This window comes from Mirounga leonina, unplaced genomic scaffold (genome assembly GCF_011800145.1).
Source record: "Mirounga leonina isolate KUSES-001 unplaced genomic scaffold, KU_Mleo_1.0 Mir_93, whole genome shotgun sequence".
Classification (NCBI taxonomy): domain Eukaryota; kingdom Metazoa; phylum Chordata; class Mammalia; order Carnivora; family Phocidae; genus Mirounga; species Mirounga leonina.
Genome location: NW_023270854.1, coordinates 28,649,427 through 28,675,757, shown reverse-complemented (window position 1 = coordinate 28,675,757; position 26,331 = coordinate 28,649,427).

Genomic DNA, 26,331 nt, shown 5'->3' with positions numbered 1-26,331 from the left:
GAGAGAGTCCCCAACAAGATGACCCCAATGAGACCCACACTAAAACACATTATACTCAAAGTGTCAACAGCTGAACATAGATAATCTTAAAAGTAGCAGGAAAAGAGAGATATAAGGTGGGAGGTAAGATGGCAGAGTAGTAGGAGGACCCTGGGCTTGCCTTGTCCCTCCAACACAGCTGGATAAATATCAAACCATTCTGAATACCCAAGAAATCAATCTGAGGATTGACAGAACAAAATGCAGAACTGGAGGGAGAGAAGAGGCCATATCATGGAAGATAGGAGGCATGGAGACATGATTTGGGGGAGAAAAGGATCCTGGGTGCTGCAGAGGGGAGGGAGCCCTGGTCACAGAGAGAGAATTCTGAGTGAGAAACACATGGGGGATCACACAAGGAAAACACTTTCCCAAAGACATTGACTGGGAAAAAGGAAGGGGCTGATTTTCATGAGGTTTTACAACCAACAGGGCTCAAAGACTGAAGTTTTAGAGGTCCTTGCCATGACCTGTGTGGAGCTTGGTCAGCACTATAGTGCTCCTGTGAAGAAGGAGGGCAGATAGCCTGGTAGAGGAGGGTGCAATCTAAGCATCCTTGGGACACACTGGGAGAGATGGTTTCCCCTCCTGGAGTGCCTCAAGAAGAGGTGGCATTGCCTCTCCGAGGACAAAAGAGCCAGCAGACACCATCCCCCTCCCCTCAACATAGATGCAGAGACACCTGCTGAGGGTGGCTAACTGGACACCAGCTCTTTGCTGGACAAAAGAGCCAGCAGACACCATCCCCCTCCCCTCAACGTAGATGCAGAGACACCTGCTGAGGGTGGCTAACTGGACACCAGCTCTTTGCTGAGCTTTACTCCAAAATCCACACCCTTGCACTTTGGTATGACTGCCCTTTTGAAACAAACCTGCATCAGTCCCCCTGCTGTGAGACCCTCTGTCAGAGGACCAGTGTGGGTCTGCACCATGCCAGGTCCCTAAAGTTTGGAGTTTTTAAACTCAACTGGCCTGCCTGGGATAGAACACAGGTGTACTGTGCTGCTGGGCAGGCAGATAGTCCAGACACAGCATGAAGGCAGCAATCTGAGGGATGCCTGGAACACATAAGGGGAGATTGTTCACTCTTCTGGGAGGGTTTCCCAGACAGCAGCGGGTGCAAACTCCCACTGTGGGATGTGTGAGGGGGCTGGCACCATTTCTCTCCTCTGCCCCTTGGCATAAGCTGGTTTCAGTGAGCAGCACAGCACCAACAGTGGCAGCCTAAACCACTTACACCAAGCCCCAACCCTCTGTGCTCTGCAGGTGCTGCTTTTCTAGGGCAAGCATGCCTGAGAACCAGAGCAGCAGGCACCTCCCCCAGAAGACCAGTACAAACCCCCTACACATACAATGTCTACTGACCATAGAGTTCTACACAGCTTCAGTTCTAGTGGAAATAGCAGCAGGTCTCTTTTAACAAGCAGACCAGAACACACCAAGTTAAAACTTGCCATACCCTGGATAAGGTCCAAACACTCCCCACTGCAGGCAAGGAGAAATTCTGCAGAGGACTGACCTGAAGGAAAGAGCAGCTAAAACACAGCAGCAGAGTGCACAGAGCATACACCAGAGACACTTCTGAAGCACCAGGTCCTGGACAGTATATGACCTTTTCTTCATAAAGCCATTACTCTCAGGAGTAGGAACCATAACAGGCTTTCCTAATACACAGATGAAGACAGCAACTCAGACAAGATGCCAAGATGGAGGAATTTATCCCAAAAGAACAAGAAAAGGTCACAGCCAGGGATCTAATCAAAACAGATAAAAGTAATATGCTTGATCCAGAATTTAAAGCAACAATGATAAGGATACTAGCTGGTCTTGGGAAAAGCATAGAAGGTACCAGGGAATCCCTTATTGCAGAGATAAAGGACCTAAAAAGTAGACAGCCTGAAATTTAAAAAAAAAAAAATGCTATAACTGAGATGTAAAACTAATTGGATGTAATGACCACGAGGATAGAAGAATCAGAGGAATGAATATGTGATACAGAAGATAACATTATGGAAAATAATGAAGCTGAAAATAAGGGGGAAAGAAAAATACTGGATCATGAAGGTAGACTTAGAGAACTCAGTGACTCCATAAAGTATAATAATATTCATATCATAAGGATCCCAGAAGAAGAAGAGAGGAGGAAAGGGGCAAAAGGTTTACTGGAGGAAATCATAGCAGAAAACTTCCCTAATCTGGGGAAGGAAACAAACATCCAAGTCTAGGAGGCACAGAAAACTCCCATCAAAATCAGCAAAAGCATGCCAACACTAAGACATGTTGTACTTAAATTTGCAAAATACAGAGATAAAGAAAAAGTCCTAAAAGCAGCAAGAGGAAAGAAGTCCCTAACTTAGAAGACAAATAAGATTAGCAGCAGATCTCTCCACAGAAACCTGGTTGGCCAGAAGAGAGTGGCATGATATATTCAATATACTGAATGGGAAAAATATGCAACCAAGAATACTCTATCCAGCAAGTCTGGCATTCAGAATAGGAAAGATAAAGAGTTTCCCAGACAAACAAAAACTGGAGTTCATAACCACTAAACCAGCCCTGCAAGAAATATTAAAGGGGACTCTTTAAGCAGGGGGTGGGAAAGACCAAAAGCAACAAAGACTAGAAAGAAACAGAGAACATCACCAGAAACACCAACTTTATAGACACTAAATAGCACTAAATTCGTACTTTCAATAATCACTCTGAATGTAAATGAGTTAAATGTTCCAATAAAAAGACATAGGGTATCACAATGGACAAAAAAACAAGACCCATCCATATGCTGCCTACAAGAGACTCATTTTAGACCTAAAGACACCTGCAGATTGAAACTAAAGGGATGGAGAACCACTTATCATCCTAATGGACATCAAAAGAAAGCAAGAATAGTCATACTTACATCAGACAAACTAGATTTTAAACCAAAGAGTGTAACAAGAGATGAAGAAGGGCTCTATATCATAATAAAGGGGTCAAAGAAGAAGAACTAACAACTGTAAATATTTATGCCCCCACTTTGGAGCACCCAAATATATAAAACAATAACAAACATAAAGGAACTTATTGATAATAATACAAAAATAGTAGGGGACTTTAACATCCAACTTACATCAATGGACAAATCATCTAAGCAGAAAATCAAAAAGGACACAATGGCTTTGAATGACACACTGGAACAGATTAACTCAACAGATATATTCAGAACATTTCATCCTAAAGCAGAAGAATATACAGTCTTTTTGAGTACACATGGGACATTGTCCAGAATAGATCACATACTGGGTAATAATAAATCAGTCCTCAAAAAGTACAAAAAGATTGAGATCATACCATGCATATTTTGAGACCACATCACTATGAAACTTGAAGCCAATCACAAGAAAAATTTGGAAAGACCACAAATATATGGAGGTTAAAGAACATCTTACTAAAGAATTAATGGGGCAACCAGGAAACTAAAGAAGAAATTTAAAAATACATGGAACAAATAATAATGAAAATGCGATGGCCCAAAAGCTTTGGGATGCAGCAAAAGGGGTCAAAAGAGGGAAGTAGATAGCATTACAAGCCTATCTCAAAAAGCAAAAATAATCTCAAAGACGCAACCTAACCTTATACCTAAAGAAACTAAAAAACAAAAACAAATGAAGCCTAAAGCTAGCAGAAGGGAAATAATAAAGATTAGAGCAGAAATAAATGACATAGAAACAAGCAAACAATTAAAAAAAAAAAAACGGTAGAACAGATCAATGAAACTAGGAGCTGGTTCTTTGAAAGAATTAATAAAATTGATAAATCCTTAGCCAGATTTATCAAAAAGAGAAGGGACCCAAGTCAATAAAATCATAAATGAAAGTGGAGAGATCACAACCAACACTGAAGAAATATGAACAATTTCAAGAGAATATTATGAAAAAGTATATGCCAACAAATTGGGCAATCTGGAAGAAGTGGATAAATTCCTAGAAACATACAAACTACCAAAACTGAAACAGGAAGAAATAGAAAACTCGAAGATACCAATAACCAGCAAAAAAAAATTGAATTGGTAATCAAAAATTTCCCAACAGAAATCCAGGGCCAAATGGCTTCCCAGCGGAATTCAACCAAACATGTAAAGAAGAGTTAATACCTATTCTTCTCCAGGCACCTGGGTGGCTCAGTCGTTAAGTGTCTGCCTTCAGCTCAGGTCATGATCCCAGGGTCCTGGGATTGAGTCCCGCATCGGGCTCCCTGCTCCGTGGGAAGCCTGCTTCTCCCTCTCCCACTCCCCCTGCTTGTGTTCCCTCTCTCAATGTGTCTCTCTCTGTCAAATAAATACATAAAATCCTTTTAAAAAAACACCTATTCTTTTCAAACTGCTCAAAAAAATAGAAATGGAAGGAAAACTTCCAAACTCGTTGTATGAGGTTAGCATTACTTTGATTACAAAACCAAAGACCCCACTAAAAGAATTATAGGCCAATATCCCTGATGAATATAAATGTAAAAATTCTCAACAAAATACTAAAAAATTAAATCCAACAATATATTAAAAGAATCATTCACCACAATCAAGTGAGATTTATTCCTGTGCTACAGAGGTGGTTCAATATTTGCAAATCAACCAACATGATATACCACAATAAAAGAAAGGATAAGAATGTGATCCTCTCAATAGATGCAGAAAAAGCATTTGACAAAATACAACATCCATTCTTGATAAAAAAAAAAAAACAAAAAAACAACCTCAACAAAGTAAAGTTAGAGGGAACATATCTCAACATCCTAAAGGCCATATACAAAAAAACCCACAGCATATATCATCCTTAATAGGGAAAAACTGAGCACTTTCCCTCCACAGTCAGGAATAAGACAGGGATGTCCATTCTCACCATTGTTATTTAACAGAAGACTGGATGTCTTAGCCTCAGCAATCAGACAACAAAAAGAAATTAAAGGCATCCAAATTGGCATGGAAGAGGTCAAACTTTCACTACTTGCAGATGACGCAATACTCTATATAGAAAACCCAAAAGACTCCACCAAAAAATTGCTAGAATCGATACGAATATAGTAAAGTCACAGGATACAAAATCAACATACAGAAATCTGTTGCATTTCTATATACCAATAATGAAGCAGCAGAAAGAGAAATCAAAGAATAGATCCCATTTACAATTGTACCAAAAACCGTAAGATACCTAGGAATAACCTAACCAAAGAATACAAAAAGATACGTATTCTGAAAACCATAGAACACTTACAAAAGAAATTGAAGAGGACACAAAGAAATGGAAAAACATCCTGTGGTCATGGATTGGAAAAACAAATAATTGTTAAAATGTCTTTTACTACCAGAAGTAATCTACACATTAATGCAATCCCTATCAAAATACCACCAGCATTTTTCACAGAGCTAGAAAAAACAATCCTAAAATTTATCTGGAACCACAAAACACCCCCAGATAGCCAAAGCAATCTTGAAAAACAAAAGCAAAGCTGGAGGCATCACAATTTTGGACTTCAAGTTATATTACAGAGCTGTAGAGATCAAGACAGTATGGTACTAGCACAAAAACAGATGCAGATCAATGGGACAGAACAGAAAACCCAGATATGGACCCTCAACTATATGGTCAATTAATCTTCGACAAAGCAGGAAAAAATATATAATGGAAAAAAAGTCTCTTCAACAAATGGTATTGGGAAAACTGGACAGCAACATGCAAAAGAATGAAACTGGACCACTTTCTTACACTTTACACAAAAATAAATTCAAAATGGATGAAAGACCTAAATGTGAGACAGGAAACCATCAAAATCCTAGAGGAAAACACAGGCAGCAACCTTTTTGACATCAGCCATAACAACTTCTTACTAGATACATCCCAGAGGCAAGGGAAACAAAAGCAAAAATGGACAGGTGGGACTTTATCAAAATAAAAATAAAAAGCTTCTGCACAGCAAAGGAAACAGTCAACAAAACTAAAAGCAACCTTTGGAATGGGAGAAGATATTTGCAAATGACATATCTGATAAAGAGTTGGTATCCAAAATGTATAAAGAACTTATCGAACCCACACCCAAAAACCAAATAATCCAGTTAAGAAATGGGCTGAAGACATGAATAGACATTTTTCCAAAGAAGACATCCAGATGGCTAACAGACACATGAAAAGATGCTCAACATCACCCATCATCAAGGAAATACAAATCAAAACTACAGTGAGAAACCACCTCACACCTGTAAGAATGGCTGAAATTAACAACACAGGAAACAACAGGTGTTGGCAAGGATGCAGAGAAAGGGAAACCCTCTTATATTGTTGGTGGGAATGCAAACTGGTGCAGGCACTCTGGAAAATAGGGTTCCTCAAAAAGTTAAAACTAGAACTACCTATGATCCAGTAATTGCACTACTAGGTATTTACCCAAAGGATACAAAAATAGTGATTCGAAGGGACACATGCACCCTGATGTTTATAGCAGCATTATCAACAATAGCTAAATTATAGAAAGAGCCTAAATGTCCATCAACTGATGAATGGATAAAGAAGAGGTGGTATACATATACAATGGAATGTTACAGGAATGAAATCTTGCCATTTGCAACAATGTGGATGGAGCTTATGCTAAGTGAAATAAGTCAGAAAAAGATAAGTACCATATGATTTCAGTCATATGTGGAATTTAAGAAAGGAAACAGATGAACATGGGGGAAAAAAGAGAGAGGCAAACCATAAAACAGACTCTTAACTATAGAGAACAAACTCAAGGTTGCTGGAGGGGAGGTAGGCAGGGGGATGGGTGAAATAGGTGATGTGTATTAAGGAGGGCACTGGTTGTAATGAACACTGGGTGTTATATGTAAGTGATGAATCACTAAATTCTACTCTTGAAACTAGTATTACACTATATGTTAACCACCTGGAATTTAAATAAAAAACATGAAATACAGAAAAAGCAGCAGCAAGAGCAACTAGTTATATACAAAAGAGAACCCGCATAAGACTACAAGCTGATTTTCCAGCAGAAACTTTACAGACCAGAAAGAAGTGGCACAATATATTCAAAGGGCTGAAAGTATTTAAAAAACAAAACAAAACAAAAAACCCTTTCAATTAAAAATACTCTGACAAAAATCATCTAGACCTACAATAATTTGTCAAAGGATACACAAAGTCAGATGTAAAACATGATGTCAAAAATGTAAAATGTGGGTTCGGGGAGTAAAAATGTAGTGATTTTTAGAATATGCTTGATCTTAGACAACTAACAACTATCAACTTAAAACAGCTACAGACATGGGATATTGTATATAAACATCAAATGAAAGTCAACAAATCATAAAGGAAGAGAACAAGAGGATTAAAAAGGAACAGAGAAAAACAACAAAAACAACCAGAAAATCATCAAGAAAATGGCAGTAAGTACATATCTATCAATAATTACCTTAAATGCAAATTGACTAATGTTCCAATCAAAGGACACAGGGTAGCTGAATGGAAAAAAAAAAATCTATATGCTACCTACAAGACACTTATTTCAGATCTAAAGACACACAGAATGTAAGAGGAGGTATGGAAAAATATATTCCAAGCAAATGGAAATAAACCATGATATCAATACTTATATCAGACAAAATAGACTTTAAACAAAGACTGTAACAGGTGACAAATTAGAGCATTACATAATGATAAAGGAGTCAATCTAACAAGAGTATATAACATTTGTAAATATCTATGCATCTAATGTAGGGGCATGTAAATGCATGACAAATACTAACAGATAGGAAGGAAGAAATCGACAGTAATACAATAATAGTAGAGGACTTTAATTCCACACTTACATCAATGGATAGATAATCTAGGCTGAAAATCAATAAGGAAACATTGGCATTAAAAGACACATTGGACAAAATGGACTTACAGATAGATACAGACCATTACATCTAAAAAAGCAGAATACACATTCTTTTCAAGTGCATATATAGCATTTCACAGAATAGATCACATGTTAGGCCACAAAATGTCTCAATAATTAAAAAAAACTAAATTCATATCAGGTATCTTCTCTGACTACAACAGTATAAAACTAGAAATCAATTACAAGGAAAAAAAAACTAGAAAAAAAAAAAAAAACCCACAAACCCATGGAGGCCAAACAACATTCTCCTAAACAACTACTGGGTCAACTAAGAAATCAGAGAAGAAATCAAAAACTACCATGAGAAAATTGAAAATGCAAACACAATGTTCCAAAAACTATAGGATGCAGCAAAAGCAGTTTTAGGAGGAAAGTTCAAAGCAATACAGGCCTACTTTAGGAAATAAGAAAAATCTCAATCTAACCTTACATATAAAGGAACTAGAAAAAGAAGAACAAAGAAAGCCCAAAGTTAGTAGAAGAAGGAAATAATAAATGTCAGAATGAAAATCAGTGAAATAGAGACTTAAAAAATATTTAAAAAATATAAATGAGACTAAGATCTAGTTCTTTGAAAAGTTAAACAAAATTAATGAACCTTTAGCCAGACACATCAAGAGAAAAAAAGGCCCAAATAAGTAAAATCAGAAGTTAAACAGAAGAAGTTACAGAGGATTCCACAGAAATACAAAGGATTTTAAGAGCAATAACAAAAAAAATTATATGCCAACAGATGGGACAACCTAAAAGAAATGGATAAATTACTGGAAACACACAACCTTCTAAGATCAGGAAGAAACAGAAATTCTGAATAGACCAATCACAAGTAATGAAACTGAATAATTTATTTTACAACTCCCCTTCACCTCCAAAAAAAAACCCAGTTCAGGACCAGATGGCTTCTTAGGGGAAATCTACCAAACATTTAAAGAGTTAGTATCCATCCTTCTCAATTTATTAAAAAAGAAATTCAATAGGAAGGAATGCTTCCAGACTCATTTTACAAGGGCCAGCATTACTCCAATACCAAAACCAAATAAAGACACCACAAGTGAAGAAAAGAAAGAAAATTACAGCTCAATATTCCTGATTAACAAAAATGCAAATATCCTCAATAAAATATTGGCCAACTAAATTCAACAGTACATTAAAAGAATCACACACCATAATGCAGTGGGATTTAGTCCAGGGATGTAAGGATAGTTCAATATCCATAAATCAATGTGAAACATATTAACAAAAAGATAGTAAAAAATCATATGATCATCTCAACATTTAACAAAATTCAACTTCCATTAATGACTAAAAATATGATAAAAAGCTAGTATCATATAAATGGTGAAAAGCTGAGCGTGTTTCCTTTAAGATCAGAAATAAGACAGGATGCTCACTCTCATCACTTTTATTTAACACAGTATTGGAATTCCTAGCCACAGCAATCAGACAAGAAAAAATAAAAGGCATCCAAATTGAAAAATGAGTAAAACTGTCACTATTTATAGATGACATGATATTAGATATAGAAAATCCTAAAGACTCCACCAAAAAAACCCTATTAAACTAGTAAATGAATCTGTTGCATTTCTCTACACTAATAATGAACAATCTGAATTTTTTTAAATGCCATTTGCAATTGCATTAAACAGACTAAAATACCTAGAAATAAAGTTAACCAAGAAGATTAAAGACCTGTAGTCTGTAAACTATAAGACTTTGATGAAAGAAATTGAAGATAGAAATAAAGAGAAGATACACTGTGTTTATGGATTGGAATAATTAATATTGTTAAAATGTCCATACTACCCAAAACAATCTACAAATTCAATGCAATCCCTATCAAAACACCAATGACAATTTTAAAGGAACTAAAGCAAATAATTCTAAAGGTTGTATGGAACCACAAACCCCCCAAATAGACAAAGTAATCTTGAGAAAGAAGAACAAATCTAAAGGTATCACATTCCTTGACTTCAAACTATACTACAATGCTATAGTAATCGAAACAGTATGATACTGGCACAAAAACACCCAGATAGATCAATAGAACAGAATAGAGTCCATAATAAACCCAAATATATATGGTCAATTATACTTCAACAAAAAAGACAAGAATATACAATGGGAAAAAGAATCTTTTTATAAATAGTGCTGGGAAAACTGGACAGCTACATGCAGAAGAATGAAACTGAACCAATTTCTTACACTATATACAAAATAAGCTCAAAATGGATTAAAGACTTAAATGTAATACTGGATATCATAAAACTCCTAGAAGAAAACATAAGTAGTAAGTTCTTTGACATTGATCTTAACAATAATTTTTTGGATCTATCTCCTCAGGAAAGGGCAATAAAAGCAAAAATAAACAAATGAGACTACATCAAACTAAAAAGTTTTTTAAGAGTGAAGGAAACCATCAACAAAACAAAAAAAGCAATCCATTGAATGGGATTAAATACTTGCAAATGATATAACCAATAACAGGTTAATATTTAAAGTATATAAAGAGCTCACACCACTCAATATAAAAAAAAATACAAATAAAAAAACAGAAGACATGAATAGACATTTCTCCAAAGAAGACAGATGGCTAACAGACACATCAAAAGATGTCAATACCACTAATTATCAGGGAAATGCAAATCCAAACCACATTGAGATACCAACCTCACGCTTGTCAGAATGGGTATTATCAAGAATACAAGAAATATGGTGAGCACTGTGAATTGTGTAAGACTGTTGAATCACAGACCCGTACCTCTGAAACAAATAATACATTATATGTTAAAAAAAAAAAGAAGAAGAAGAAGAAGAAGAAGAATATAGTAGGAAGGGAGAAATGAAGGGGGGAAATAGGTGGGGGAGACGAACCATGAGAGACGGTTCTAGAGGGGAGAGGGGTGGGGGCATGGGTTAGCCTGGTGATGGGTATTAAGGAGGGCATGTACTGCATGGAGCCCTGGGTGTTATACGCAAACAATGAATCATGGAACACTACATCAAAAACTAATGATGTAATGTATGGTGAATAACATAACATAATAATTTAAAAAAAGAATACAAGAAATAACAAGTGTTAGTGAGGATGCAGAGAACAGGGAACTCTTTTGCACTGTTGTTTGGAAGGGCAAATGGTGTAGCCAGTATGGAAAACAGTATGGAGGTTCCGCAAAAATTAAAAATGGAAATGCCATATAGTCCAGCAATTCCACTTCTAGCTATTCATCCAAAGAAAACAAAAACCCTAATTTGAAAAGATACATGCACCCCTATGTTTACTGCAGCATTATTTACAATAGCCAAAGTATGGAAACAACCTAAGTGTGAATGGATAAAGAAGATGTGGTATGTGTGTGTGCATATGGTTGCCAGAGGGGAGGCGGCTCTGGGATGATGGGCAAAACAGAAGAGGATGAAAAGATACAAACTTCCAGTTATAAAATAAAAAGACAGGAGGACATAATATACAGCATAGGGAATGTAGTTAATAATAATACTGTAACAACTTTATATAGTGACAGCTGGTAGCTAGATTATCATGGTGATCACTTTGTAACATATATAAATGTCAAATCACTATGTTGTACACCTGAAATTAATATTGTATGTCAACTACACTGCAATAAAAATATAATTTAAAAAGCCTTATTTGTTAGAGATATATAAAGTAATAAGAGAGGATTATAGCAAGAGGAGGATAGCAATATCAAAATTTATCTAACATTCCTCTTTTGTTTTCTTAAAAGATACACATTAGATATGAGCACTGGACCAAAAGATATGAAAAACACATTTACAGTATGTGTGTATGCATATTAACAAATTGTTTTCTATACAAAATTAAAAATTATCTATAATATATTAGAGATTTCCTTCCCATATTGTATACACATAAAATTTAAGAAAGGTTTTATCACTCATCTAGGGTCAAGAAGTGAATAATAAAACTCAAATCTGAAGTACATGTACATTAATGTGTCTTCCCAGCTAAGCTGTTGTCCGTCATGCAGATTGTTTCACAAATGGGTATGTGACAGAATAAAAAATAAATTCAAACCTTACATTTTGGTATTGGTTTGGAAAGCATATCATATATTCTCATGAAAGCTATGTTAGAAATAATGGTAAAATTTCTACAGTCCAAAACACTTATTCAATTAATAGTCACTGAAATAAAACAAGCCATTATTTCTTCCCTAACCCAAGGGTGGTGCACAGAGTGGTCCATTAGGATAGGGTCTAGACACTTGACAAATGTGTTTTGCTACAATAGGGTTCAGGAAATTTGTTCATCTCCACATGATAATGATGCTGTTTTGTATTTTGGGTTTTTTTTTTTGTTATTGTTGTTTTTTAAGAGAATGAAGGTATCTATGTGTTTGGGAATGCGTGGTTATTCGATTTCTCATACACTGCTAAATTTAAACTGCTAATATATTATTTAACATTTTTCCATTTGTGTTTACTTAGGAGATTATCATAAAATAACCAGTTTGGGGTTTCAATGTTTTACTATCTATTTTGGTTAATATCTACCTGGTATATATACTTTAATTTCTTCATTTTGTTTCACTGTATTGTTTCCTTTGTTAATGTATTTTCATAAGCAGTATAGAGCTATTATTTTTATTTTTAGACAAACTAGTAACCTGTGATAGTTTATGTTAATGTAATGCCTTTGCATTTATTTCATTGTTTACATTGAATATATTTCTGCTCTTATTTTATATTTTTTCTTAATTTTATCCTTTTTCTCTGCTCCTTTGTTTTCCTTGCTTACTTTGTTTTGAATTAAAGCTTTTCTTTATTTTTTTTCTCTACTGTTTTAGAGACTACAAATTGAAATCCTATCCTCTTAGTGGCCCCTTATTTATGAATTGTGTTTAAAAATAGATGCATGTGGACTCTTTCATTTTATATTAATTAACCTTTAGCTACTTTTGTTTAATTTTATATATAAAACTGATCAAAAATTTTTGATGCAAAAAAAGGTATGATACACCTTTCTCCATTTTCCAACATTTGAATTTTCTGAGTATATATGTTTAAAGATGGCTCAAAAGCAGCAAAAGTTTGGATTTTTATTTTCAACTGGAGCTTTTAATACATTTGTAATTAACATAACTAATAATATATTTGGAGTTCATCAATTTGTCTGTCTGGGATTTTCTATTTGTATGTATTCTATTTATCCTATTTCTTTTTCCCCCCTCATTTGTTGCCTTGTTTTGGATTATTTTCCTAATAGTTCTATTATTCCCTTAGTTTGCAAGTTATAATATAAACCCTTAACAAAAACTTATCAATGTCTTTATCCTCCTCTCAGAATATGTAAGAACCTCAGATCACTTTAAGTCTTTTTACCATCTTCCTGCCTTACACTATTATCTGTTTTAATACTATCCTAGTTTTAGCCCAACAAAACCAAAATTATTATTGTTTTACACAGTTAATTTTTGTTTATATAAACCTTCATATTTGCCCTTTTCTGTGTTCTTTATATTTTCTTGCCCATCGGACTTGATGTATAGCCAACTCTGTTTTTCTCTGAAAATATATTCATTTTATGCTCATTCTGGAGATACAGACTTGTTGAATATAGAATTTTAGATTCTCAGGTACTTTCAGCAAATGAACTGTCTTCTAACTTCTACCAGTAGTCTTTCAAGGTAAGCTGTCAGTCTCGACACTACACCTGTAGGTTTTCCTGTCTTTTTTCTCTTTCTTTAGCTACTTTTCAGATCTCTTTATCTTTGAGGTTCTTGAGGTTGAGTATAAGGATTTTCTTTTCTCTCTTCTTATCCTGAGACTAACTGGGCTTTTCTAATATGTGGGTCAGTGTGTTTTATCAATCCTAGGAAAATTCTCAATAATTTTCCCTTAATAAATTACTTTTGCCACATTCTACCTTTTCTCTATTTTTGAAAATCTTATCAAATATTAGATCTTCTCACTCAGTTCATGTCTCTTAAACTCTTTTTCATATTTTTCATTTTGACTTCTCTATATTACATTAAAAATAATTTCTTAGAACTTTTTTCCAGGTCAGTTTTAACTATATCTAATCAGCTGTTACATGCAACTATTAGGTTTTCTATTTTATTAAATTATATTTCACATTCTATAATATGCCCCTACTTTAATTATAGTTCATTAAGTTTTGGCAAATATATGTGCCCATGTAACTTTCATTAAAACTAGATGAGACCATTTCCATCACTTCAAGTTCTCTGTGTCTCTTTGTAGTTAATCCTCCAACCCCCACCACAAGCCACTAATTATCTGATTTCTATTTGAATGATTCATTTTGTCTTTTCAAGAACTTCATATAAATTAAATAATTCATTACTTTCAGTTTGGGCCCATACTTTTTTCAGATTTATTCATATTCTTTCATATATTAATAGTATATTCATTTTTATTGAGTAGCAATCCATTATATGACTATAGCATACTTATAAATTCTTTCTCCCATTGATAAGCATTAGGACTGTGTCCAGTTTTAAGGTATAAGAAATGCTATGAAAATTCTTTATTGTTGTTATGGTGTTCATTTATTCAGTCAGTAATATTCATTGAATAATTTAATAGTTGCCATGTAATAAGGAAATGTTATTAGGTATATGAAGACTACAAAGAAATTTGAAGGTATTTTAACCCCTAAAAGCAAACTTTCTATTTGAAAAAGGCTTGGATTTGGGGAAGTTCTTTGCAATTTTCAAAGCCCATTCACCTACTATAAATCTTCACCTGAAAGTTTATTCACCTTTATTGAGATGTAATCGACATATAACACTGGGTAAGTTTAAGGTATATAATGTGTTGACTTGATACACTTATATATTGCAAAATAGTTACTACCGTGGGGTTAGCTAACACCTCCATCATGGTACATAATTACTGTTTCTTTTTTGTGGTGAGAACATTTAAGATCTACTTTCTTAGCAATGTTGTATATAGCACACAATTATAATCACCATGCTGTCTATTAGACCCCCAGAACTTAGTCATCTTATAACAGGAAGTTTGTATTCTGACCATCTTCCCCAACCCCAGCTAAACTACCATTTTGTTCTCTGTTTCAATGAGTTTTGGAGTATAAAAAGTGTCCAGTTTTGATGTATAAGAAATGCTATAATAACTCTTGTACATGTGAAATACTTGAGAGTGGAATTTCTCAGTTACTTAGTAAGTGTATTTTTAACTCCAAAAGTAACTGCATATATCTTTTCCAAAGTAGCTATTCAATTTTACATTTCTATAAGCAATAATGTTCTACAGTGTTGTTCCATACCATTGTCTACATTTTGTATTTTCAGTCTTTTGAATTTTAGCCATTCTAATGTGTGTGTAGCAAAATTCACCATGATTCCATGATTTTTTTCATTTTCCTGGTGAATAATGTTATTGCATATCTCTCTATATATTTATTGGACATTCATTTATCTTGAAATGTTGGTTTCAATAATTTGTTCATGTTAATTGGTGAGAATACTCAATTTCGTTATATTATTATGATGACAATTTCCCCTAACTGTCCTATAGATTTTATAGAATTGCAATCAAAACCTCAGCAGGCTTTTTTTTTTTTAAAGCAATTGGCAATGTGATTCTAAAATTTATATGGAAATACAAAGAATCTAGGATAACAAAACTATTTTGGAAAATAAATACTTTAAAACACAAAACAATTAGCCCACTTTAAAAATGAGCAAATAGGTATATCAATATCATTAATAATAAAGGAAATACAAATAAAGACAATAATGAGCTATCACTACTCATACTATGATGATTAAAATAAAGACCAAAAAAAACCCTGATCATACTAAGTGCTTAAGAGTATAGAAATTGTGGAGATGAGACCTTAAGAAGGAGTCACATAAAGAGCTACAGAAATCTGCATGATCCAGCATTCAACAACCTAATAATTACGTCTGGAATTCAAATAAAAATTAGTAAACATATGAAACAGCAAAAACATCTCTATGATGAGAAAAAATACTCAATAGAAACAGACTCAGAAATGACATAGAGGATGGAATTAATAGAAATGGATGTTAAAACAGCTATGATAACTACAATCGATGTAGCTTTTTGTCCCACTCTGGCCACTGTAGTGAGAGGAGCTGCTGCCATGTCCACCCACCAGTAGTGGATGGTATGAGGAACTGCTCCAGGTTCTTGATCAAGAAGAACAAGCAGACATACAGCACCAAACCCAATAACCTGAAGGCTCCTGATTCCTTTCACTACAGTGGGCTGATTCACAGCAAAACTGTGGGCATGGAGCTTGTGGCCCCAGCAAAGGTATAGTGGTGTTCAGAAAGTGAAGATTTGGCCTGTGAAAACCTGGACCTCCTAGGTGCAGGCCACCATTAGCAAGAATGCCTGGGTCACCCTCAGCATCATCAGGCACATGATCTGCAAGAACAAGTTCTGCCCAGATCTACACTGGCTGCAAATGGAGCCACGTGCCATCCTGTAATGGTGAAAAGGAAGCAGCATGCCCCACCAAGAGCTCCTGATCACCTGCTCACAACGTCCAAAGCAATAAAGATGTCAACCACCTCAAATAAAATATGATCAAGGTCTTGTTTTGTGTTCAAATGGGAAATGATGCAGATTTAGGAACAGAGCCATCAGGAGGCTATCTTGGTCATGAGGGTATGTTTATGTCTTTCTGTTTCCCAAGGAACCAATCTCCTAAAAGTACTCTCAACAATAGTTCATTAACAGTTAATTTCATTTTTTTTTAAGATTTTATTTATTTATTTGACAGAGACATAGCGAGAGAGGGAACACAAGCAGGGGGAGTGTGAGAGAGAGAAGCAGGCTCCCCGCAGAGCAGGGAGCCCGATGTGGGACTCGATCCCAGGACCCTGGGATCATGACCCGAGCCGAAGGCAGTCACTTAACCGACTGAGCCACCCAGGCGCCCCAGTTAATTTCATTTTTTGAGAAACTTCCATCTGTTTTCGATATTGGATAAATGAATTTAGAGTTGATCAACAGTGGAACTGGAGGGTATTATGCTGAGCGAAATAAGTCAATCAGAGAAAGACGTGTATCATATGACCTCACTGATATGAGGAATTCTTTTTTTTTTATAAATTTTTTTATTGTTATGTTAATCCCCTTACATTACAACATTAGTTTTAGATGAAGTGTTCCATGATTCATTGTTTGTGCACAACACCCAGTGCTCCATGCAGAATGTGCCCTCCTAAATACCCACCACCAGGCCAACCCATCCTCCCACCCCCCTCCCCTCTAGAACCCTGTTTGTTTTTCAGAGTCCATCGTCTCTCATGGTTCGTCTACCCCTCCGATTTCCCCCGCTTCATTCTTCCCCTCCCGCTACCTTCTTCTTCTTCTTTTTTTTTTTTCTTAACATATATTGCATTATTTGTTTCAGAGGTACAGATCTGAGATTCAACAGTCTTGCACAATTCACAGCACTTACCAGAGCACATACACTCCCCAGTGTCTATCACCCAGTCCCCCCATCCCTCCCACCCCACCCCCCACTCCAACAACACTCAGTTTGTTTCCTGCGATTAAGAATTCCTCATATCAGTGAGATCATATGATACATGTCTTTCTCTGTTTGACTTATTTCACTCAACATAATACCCTGATATGAGGAATTCTTAATCTCAGGAAACAAACTGAGGGTTGCTGGAGTGGTGGGGGGTGGGAGGGATGGGGTGGCTGGGTGATAGATATTGGGGAGGATATGTGCTATGGTGAGTGCTGTGAATTGTGTAAGACTGTTGAATCACAGACCTGTACCTCTGAAACAAATAATACATTATATGTTTTAAAAAAAAAAGAAAATAGTAGGAAGGGCAAAATGAAGGGGGGGATCAGAGGGGGAGATGAACCATAGGGACTCTGAGAAACAAACGGAGGGTTCTAGAGGGGAGGGGGGTGGGGGGATGGATTAGCCTGGTGATGGGTATTAAAGAGGGCATGTTCTGCATGGAGCACTGGGTGTTATACGCAAACAATGAATCATGGAACACTACATCAAAAACTAATGATGTAATGTATGGTGATTAACATAATAATAATAAAAAAACAGTGCACAAGTGTTCTCTTTTCTCCACATCCCTGCTAACACTTATCTCTTGTCTTCTTCATGATAGCCATTCTTATCTAAAAAAGCCAAACTCATAGAGAATGGAATGAGAGTTACAGGGCCTGGGATGTGAGGAAATTGTGAGGTGTGTGTTGGGGGGGGGGCAGTTGTTAAAGGATACAAACTTGCAACTAAAAGATGAGTAAGCCCTGAGAGCTAATGCACAGTGATTATAGTCAACAGTACTGAATGATATACTTCAAAGTTGCTAATGGTCTAGATCTTAAATGTTACCACACACACACAATAATTATAATAGGACACAAGAAATCAAAGAGGAAATAAAAAATTACACAGAAATGGAAATGAAAACATAATGATCCAAAATCTTTGGAATGCAGCAAGAGCTTTTCTAAGAGGGAAATTTATAGCAATACAGGCCTACCTCAAGAAGCAAGAAGAATTCAAACAACCTAACTTTATACCTAAAGGAGCTATAAAAAGATCAACAAACAAAATACAAAACCAGCAGAAGGAAGGAAATAATAAAGATTAGAGCAGAAATAAATTATATAGAAACTAAAAAAAACAATAGATCAATGAAACCAGGAGCAGGTTCTTTAAAAAGATCAACAAAATTGATAAGCCTCTAGCCAGACTCATAGAGAGAGAGGACTCAAACAAAATCACAAATGAAAGAAATAACAACTGACACCACAGAAATTCAAACTGTAATATTATGAAAAATTATATACCAAATTTAAAAACCTAGAAGAAATGGATAAATTCCTAGAAACATATAACTTACAAAACTGAAGCAGGAAGAAACAAAAAATATGAACAGACCAATTCCAAGCAATGAAATTGAATTGGTAATTTAAAAAAACCCAACAAACAGAAGTCCGGGACCAGACAGCTTCACAGGTGAATTTACTGAACTTTTAAAGAAGAGTGAACACCTATTCTTCTCAAACTATTCCAAAAAAGGAAGGGAAACTTCCAAATCCATTGTATGAGGCCAGCATTACCCTGATACTGAAACCAGATTAAGACACCACACACACACACAAAAGAGAACTATAGGCCAATATCTCTGATGAACACAGATGCAGAAATCCTTAACAAAATATTAGCAAACCAAACCCAACAATACATTTACAATGATTCACCACAATCAAGTGGAATTTATTCCCAGGATGTAAGGGTGGTTCAATATTTGCAGGTAAATCAACATGATACATCATATCAATAAGAGAAAGTATAAAAACCACATGATCATTTCAAGAGATGCAGAAAAAGCATTCAATAAAGTACAATATCCATTCATGATAAAAATCCTCAGCAGAGTACATTTACAGGGAACATACCTCAACATAATAAAGGCCTTATATAGAAGCCCACAACTATCATCATACTCAATGGGAAAAAACAGTTTTTCTTTTAAGGTCAGGAACAACACAAGAATATCCACTCTCACCACTTTTATTCAACATACTACTAGAAGTCCTAGCCACAGCAGTCAGACAACAAAAAGAAAGAAAAGCCATCCAAATTGGTAAGGAAGAGGTAAAACTTTCACTATTTGCAGATGACATGATTTAGAAAAGCCTAAAGACTCCACCAAAACAAACAAACAAACTACTAGAACCGATCAATTGATCAATGAATTCAGTAAGGTCACTGGTTACAAAATCAATGTACCGAAATCTGTTGCATTTCTATACACTAACAATAATTCTATAATACACTATACACTAATAATGAGAAGCAGGATAAATTAAGAAAATAATCCCATTTTAAATTGTACCAAAAATAATAAAATACTTAGGAATAAATTTAACCAAAGAAGTGAAAGACCCATACTCTGGAAACTATAAAAAACTGATGAAAGAAATTGAAGACAACACAAACAAGTGGAAAGATATTCCACGTTCATGGATTGGAAGAGGGAATATTGTTTAAGTGTCTATACTACTCAAAGCAAACTACAGATTTAATGCAATCCCTATCAAGATAGTAACTACATTTTTCACACAACTAGAACAAACAATCCTAAAATTTGTATGGAACCACAGAAGATCCCAAATAGCCAAAGCAATTTTGAAAAAGAAAAACAAAACTGGAGGTATCACAATTTCAGACACCAAATTATATTACAAAGTTAGTAATGAAAACAGTATGGCACTGGCATAAAAATAGACACCTTGATCAATGGAACAGAATAGAAATCCCAGAAATAAACATACAACTATATGGTCAGTTAAATTTTGACAAAGGAGGCAAGAATGTGCAATGGAAAAGAGATAGTGTCTTTAACAAATGGTGTTGGGAAAACTGGTCAGCTACATGCAAAGGAATGAAACTGGACCACATTCTTACACCACACAAAAAAATTTCAAAATGGATTAAGGACCTAAATGTGAGACCTGAAACCATAAAAATCCTCGAAGAGCACAAAAGCAGTAATGTCTCTGACATTGGCCATAGCGACATTCTTCTAGATATATCTACTGAGGTAAGGGAAACAAAAGCAAAAATAAACTACTGGTACTACATCAAAATGAAAAGCTTCTGTACAGCAAAGGAAACAACAAAAGTAAAAGGTAACTTACTAAATGGGAGAAGATACTTGCAAATGACACATCTCATAAAGAGTTAGTAACCAAAATATATAAATATTATGCAACTCATTAGCCCAAAAAGCAAATAATCTAATTAAAAATGAGCAGAAGACACGAACAGACATTTCTCTAAAGAAGACACCCAGATGGCCAACAGACACATGAAAATATGCTCAACATCACTCATCACCAGGGAAGTGCAAATCAAAACCACAATGAGATATCATCTCACACCTGCCTGGATGGCTAAAATAGAAAACTCAAACAACTGTTAGCAAGGATATGAAGAAAAAGGCACCCTCATGTACTACTGCTGGGAATGCAAACTAGTGCAGCCACTGTGGAAGACAGTAATGGAGGTTCCTCAAAAAATTAAAAATAGAACTAGCCTATGATCCAGGAATTGGGTATTTACTACTGGGTATTTACCCAAAGATAATGAAAACACTAATTTGAAGGGAAATATGTATGCATCCCTATGTTTATTGTAGCATTATTTATAATAGCCAAACTATAGAAGCAGCCCATGTATCCATTGATAGATGAATCGATAAAGATGTGTGTGTGTGTGTATATATATATATACACACACACACACAGTAGAATGTTATTCAGCCATAAATAATGAAATCTTACCATTTTCAATGACATGGATGGATCTAGAGTGTATTATGCTAAGCAAACTAAGTCAGTTAGAGAAAGACAAATAACATATGATTGCACTCATGTAGAATTTGAGAAACAAAACAAATGAATAAAGGAAAAAAAGAAAGACAATCCAAAAAAACAGACTCTTAACTATAGAGAACAAACTGATGGTTACCAGAGGGGAGGTGGATGGGAAGATGGGTGAAATAGGTGAAAGGGTTTAAGAGGACATTTATCTCGATGAACACTGAGTAATATATGGAACTATGAGATCACTATATTGTACACCTAACACTAATATAACACTGTATTTTAAACCATACTAGAATTAAAATAAAAAACTGAATTAAAAAAGAAAAATATAATTTAACCTTATTAAGCAAATATAATTCTACACCAACTGCTCTGTCTTGTGTAGAATATTTGAGTTTCATTTGTCACAAATGAAGGACTCTTAGTTGCCTCTGCCTTCCTCCGTGAACCAGATCCCATCAGGTTCACAGCTATAGCCTTTATAACCACTTCATATTTCTGTTTTATTCTGAGGCAAGGACAGGTTTATCTCATTTTTAATTTCATATTTTTATTTTTTCTATATTTTCTACATTTTATGTGTTTAGAAAAAAAGAAAGGTGTTAAATCACCATCACATCTTGAGCATGAGGAAATGTTTTATTTATTATTTTTTTTTAAAGATTTTTTTTTTATTTATTTATTTGACAGAGAAAGACACAGCGAGAGAGGGAACACAAACGGGGAGTGGGAGAGGGAGAAGCAGACTCCCCGCCGAGCAGGGAGCCCGATGCGGGACTCGATCCTGAGACTCCAGGATCATGACCTGAGCCGAAGGCAGTCGCTTAACCAACTGAGCCACCCAGGCACCCCGCATGAGGAAATGTTTTAAAAGATACTCAGTTATGGGCACCTAACTGAATGGCTCAGTTGGTTAAGCAGCCAACGCTTGGTTTGTCTCAGGGTCCTAAGATGGAGCCCCATGTTGGAATCCTTGCTCAGAAGGGAGTCTGCTTGAGATTCTCTCTCTCCCTGTGCCCCTCCCCCTGCCCACCCCCTCTCTGTCTCTAAAATGAAATAAAAAATTAAAAAGAAATATATTCAGTTAGGGCGCCTGGGTGGCTCAGTTGGTTAAGAGACTGCCTTTGGCTCAGGTCATGATCCTGGAGTCCCGGGATCGAGTCCCGCATCGGGCTCCCTGCTCGGCGGGGAGTCTGCTTCTCCCTCTGACCCTCCCCCCTCTCATGTGCTCTCTCTCATTCTCTCTCTCAAATAAATAAATAAAATCTTTAATAAAAAAAAAGAAATATATTCAGTTATACAATGCCTCTGTACTAAGACTCTAACCATTTTAACTAATGAAATCATCTCCAATGTCTTCACCTGTTAATACCTTGTTTTTCATATCAGGATCAAACCTCTTTCATAAACAAAAAAACAAAAAACAACAACAAAAAACTACAATCCTGAGATTTCTCATGCCAGAAACTATCTTCACCTCCTCTAAAATCTGTTTCTTTATGTCACTTATATGGAACTTATTACCTTAACATTCGTATTACTACTGTTTATGTAAGTTACAGTATACTTTTGCTAGTATTTGTATCACCCAGAATCATTTGCTTCAAGTCATCCTGTAGTCCTAGTTAAAGAATTATGCCTGGGGATGGCAGCTCATCAAATTTCTTTGACAGTATGGAGAAAATACTTTTTCCGTCATGGAAGCTACTGCATAAGATTTCCACTAGAGTAGGAAGAGTCACACACAGGGAAAAGAAAACCCACTCTTTCTAGTCTGCTCTTTTTGAAGAGAAAAAGGAAAGGAGTGGATGAAATATGATACTTAATCTTTCCACCAAAGGGATTCAAAGTCCAAGAAAAGGAAAGAGAACATTAGATAGATGGTAGGAATTCCAAGAGAATAAAGGTTCTTGCTTTGCTCCCTATCTGGTACTTTGGGAGAAAACCTCCACAATAGGAATCCCTACACCCACATGGAGCAGTTCCAGCATAGTTCAAGAGGATGGAGAATTTCCAGGCTTAGAAGGAGGGATAAGATAGTTTAGAAGTTTTACCTATCCTCTCTTGTGGCACCCATGTGGAACTGAGAGACAAAGGGCATGCCATTAGGTCTAGTCTGGGGAGAAGGGTGTAAGGTTACCCTGCAATCCACATGAAAGTTGTGTTAGTGACATGGGAGTATCTGCAGTATAGCAAGAGCTGTGGGAGGATGATATAGCACAGAGTGCTGAACCCAGCCACTGTACCTGCGAGCAGGAGACACAAGCACACCACCCAATGAGGTGAGAGGAAAAAGATTCCTCCAGAGATATGAGCCTGTATCCATCAAAGGACCAGAAAGCTACCTTTCTCTCAAAACAGTGAAGTTATCTATGTCAAAACTTTGGGGAAATTTTTATTAGAAAAATCAGATCTGCTTTTGAAAAATGACGGCCCCTCTGTCCCACTTTCTTTGCATGTCTTAAATTTTGCCAGTAAATATCTTCTGTTTCTCCATGCCTTAATCTATTAAACCATAAATTCCTTGTAGATATGTAATTTATTTCAATATTATACAAACAAGAATACTTAATGGTGCTCAGTAAATATTTTCCAAATGAACATTAGATATTGTTACCAACCTTCAGTCTTCAACCTGTGAATTATATACTAATATCACACTAATTAGTGATATAATAAAAGGAAAATTAACAACTACTGAACATGCCATATAGGCTACCCCTGCCATCTCATTTTCACACATCATTTCATTTTATCCTCACAATAATCCAACAATGCACATATCATTTCTACTTAAATAAAACAACTGATTCCTTACTGCAAGTAGGTGGGGTCAAAACAGTTTGACAGATAATTGGTTAATTCATATTTCTAATGTCATGGGGAGCAAATAGCTAATACAAATAGTGAAATACATGCCTATGTGTGCTGAATCTGTAGGCATATGTCTTCATATTAACATGTCTTATGGTGATTTTTTAGGATTATACAAAGTGTTGATGTAAATTTGAAAAGATACCTGCACTGCTATTTTTTTTTTAAGATTTTATTTATTTATTTGTCAGAGAGAGACACAGCGAGAGCAGGAACACAAGCAGGGGGACTGGGAGAGGGAGAAGCAGGCTTCCCGCAGAGCAGGGAGCCCGATGTGGGGCTTGATCCCAGGACCCTGGGATCATGACCTGAGCCAAAGGCAGATGCTTAATGACTGAGCCACCCAGGCGCCCCTGCACTGCTATGTTTACTGCAGCATTTTTAAAATAGCCAAGTTTTGGAAGCAACCTAAGTGTCCACTGATAAATGAATGGATAAAGAAGATATGATATGAAATGGAATATTACTCAACTATAGAAAAGAATGATATCTTGCCATTTGTGACAACATGGATAGATCTAGAGGTTATTATGCTAAGTGAAATACATCAGAGAAAGACAAATACCATATGATTTCACTCATATGTGCAATCTATAAAACAAAACAAACAGAAACAGAATCATAAATACAGAGAACAAACTAGTGGTTGCCAAAGGGGAGAGAGTTGAGGGGAATGGGCAAAATAGGTGAAGGTTATTGACACAAATTTCCAGTTATAAAATAAATAAGTCACAGAAATGGAAAGGATTGCATAGGAAATATAGTCAATAATATTGTAATAATGTTGTATGATGACAGATAGTAACTATACCCATCATGGTGAACATAGAGTAATACATAAAATTGTCAGATCACAATGTTACATGCCTGAAACTAATAGAACATTGTATGTTGACTACATTTTGATTTAAAAATGCTACAAATAAAAAAGAAAAGGTAGTATATATATATATAATGGAATATTTTTCAGCCATGGATAGACCCAGAGGATATACTAAGTAAAATAAGTCAGACAGAGAAAGACAAACACTGTATGATCTCACTTGTATGTGGAATCTAAAAAAGCAGAACTCGTAGAAGCAGAGAGTAGATTGGGCGTTACCAGGGGCTGAGCAATGGGGAAAATGAGATGTTGGTCTAAGGGTACAAACTCCCAGTTATAAAATGATCTAATATACAGCATAGTGACTATAGTTAGCAATACTTTACGGTGTACTTGCAATTTGCTAAGAGAATAAATCTTGAATTCTCTAACTACACACAAAGATAATTATGTGAGGTGAGATACGTTAACTAACCTTATTGTGGCAATCATTTCACACAATATATGCACATATCAATTCACCTTAAGCTTACACAATGTTATATGTCAATTATTTCTTAATAAAGTTAGAAAAAGAAAAAAAAATGTTGATGTAGGGAATTTACCATGGTGACTGGCACATTATAAACAACCAAAATTGCTACTCATATACATTTTAACATTTTCTTCATTTTCTACTTAGTTAATTTTGACTATTCTTACTTAAGCCAGAGACATCCTAGGCTCCCATCCCTTCGGGTACACATTTCACCACTAGATCTTGGGTAGCATCAAAGTCTGGCCTGGAATATAGTCACAAACCTCTGACTTCTCACTTCCTGGTTCTGTGGATGAACAGTCTATTAGGCAAATTGGTGAGGAGGGAAGCCAAGGCTGAGTGAAATGATGAAAGATCTAGGGAAGGAAAGCTAATTTGCAACTAATTTCTAAAATATTGGCTAGAGATTTGTTCAGCTTCACAGGGACAATAGAGGGATTCAGGCATCACCAAGTCATTCTTCAGGGAAGATTAGAGATTCCTAGAAGCCTTTTTTTTTTTTTTTTCTATATTGCTGAAAGAATAAAAACTAACTGGAAGAGCCAGTAAGTATCTGTCTTGTTGACATTTGTTTCACAAATAGAAAGGACATAGAATCATAGCAAAAAAAATAAAGAAACAAAACAAAATTGTGGATGGGGATCATCCCCATCAGATACTAGGGATGGGCAAGAAAGCAGGCAAGTTTCCCACTTGCCTACATATCACTCAGCATTGCTATTCAGGGGCATCAGGAAACTTATCAAGGAAAGCCATGGAAGAA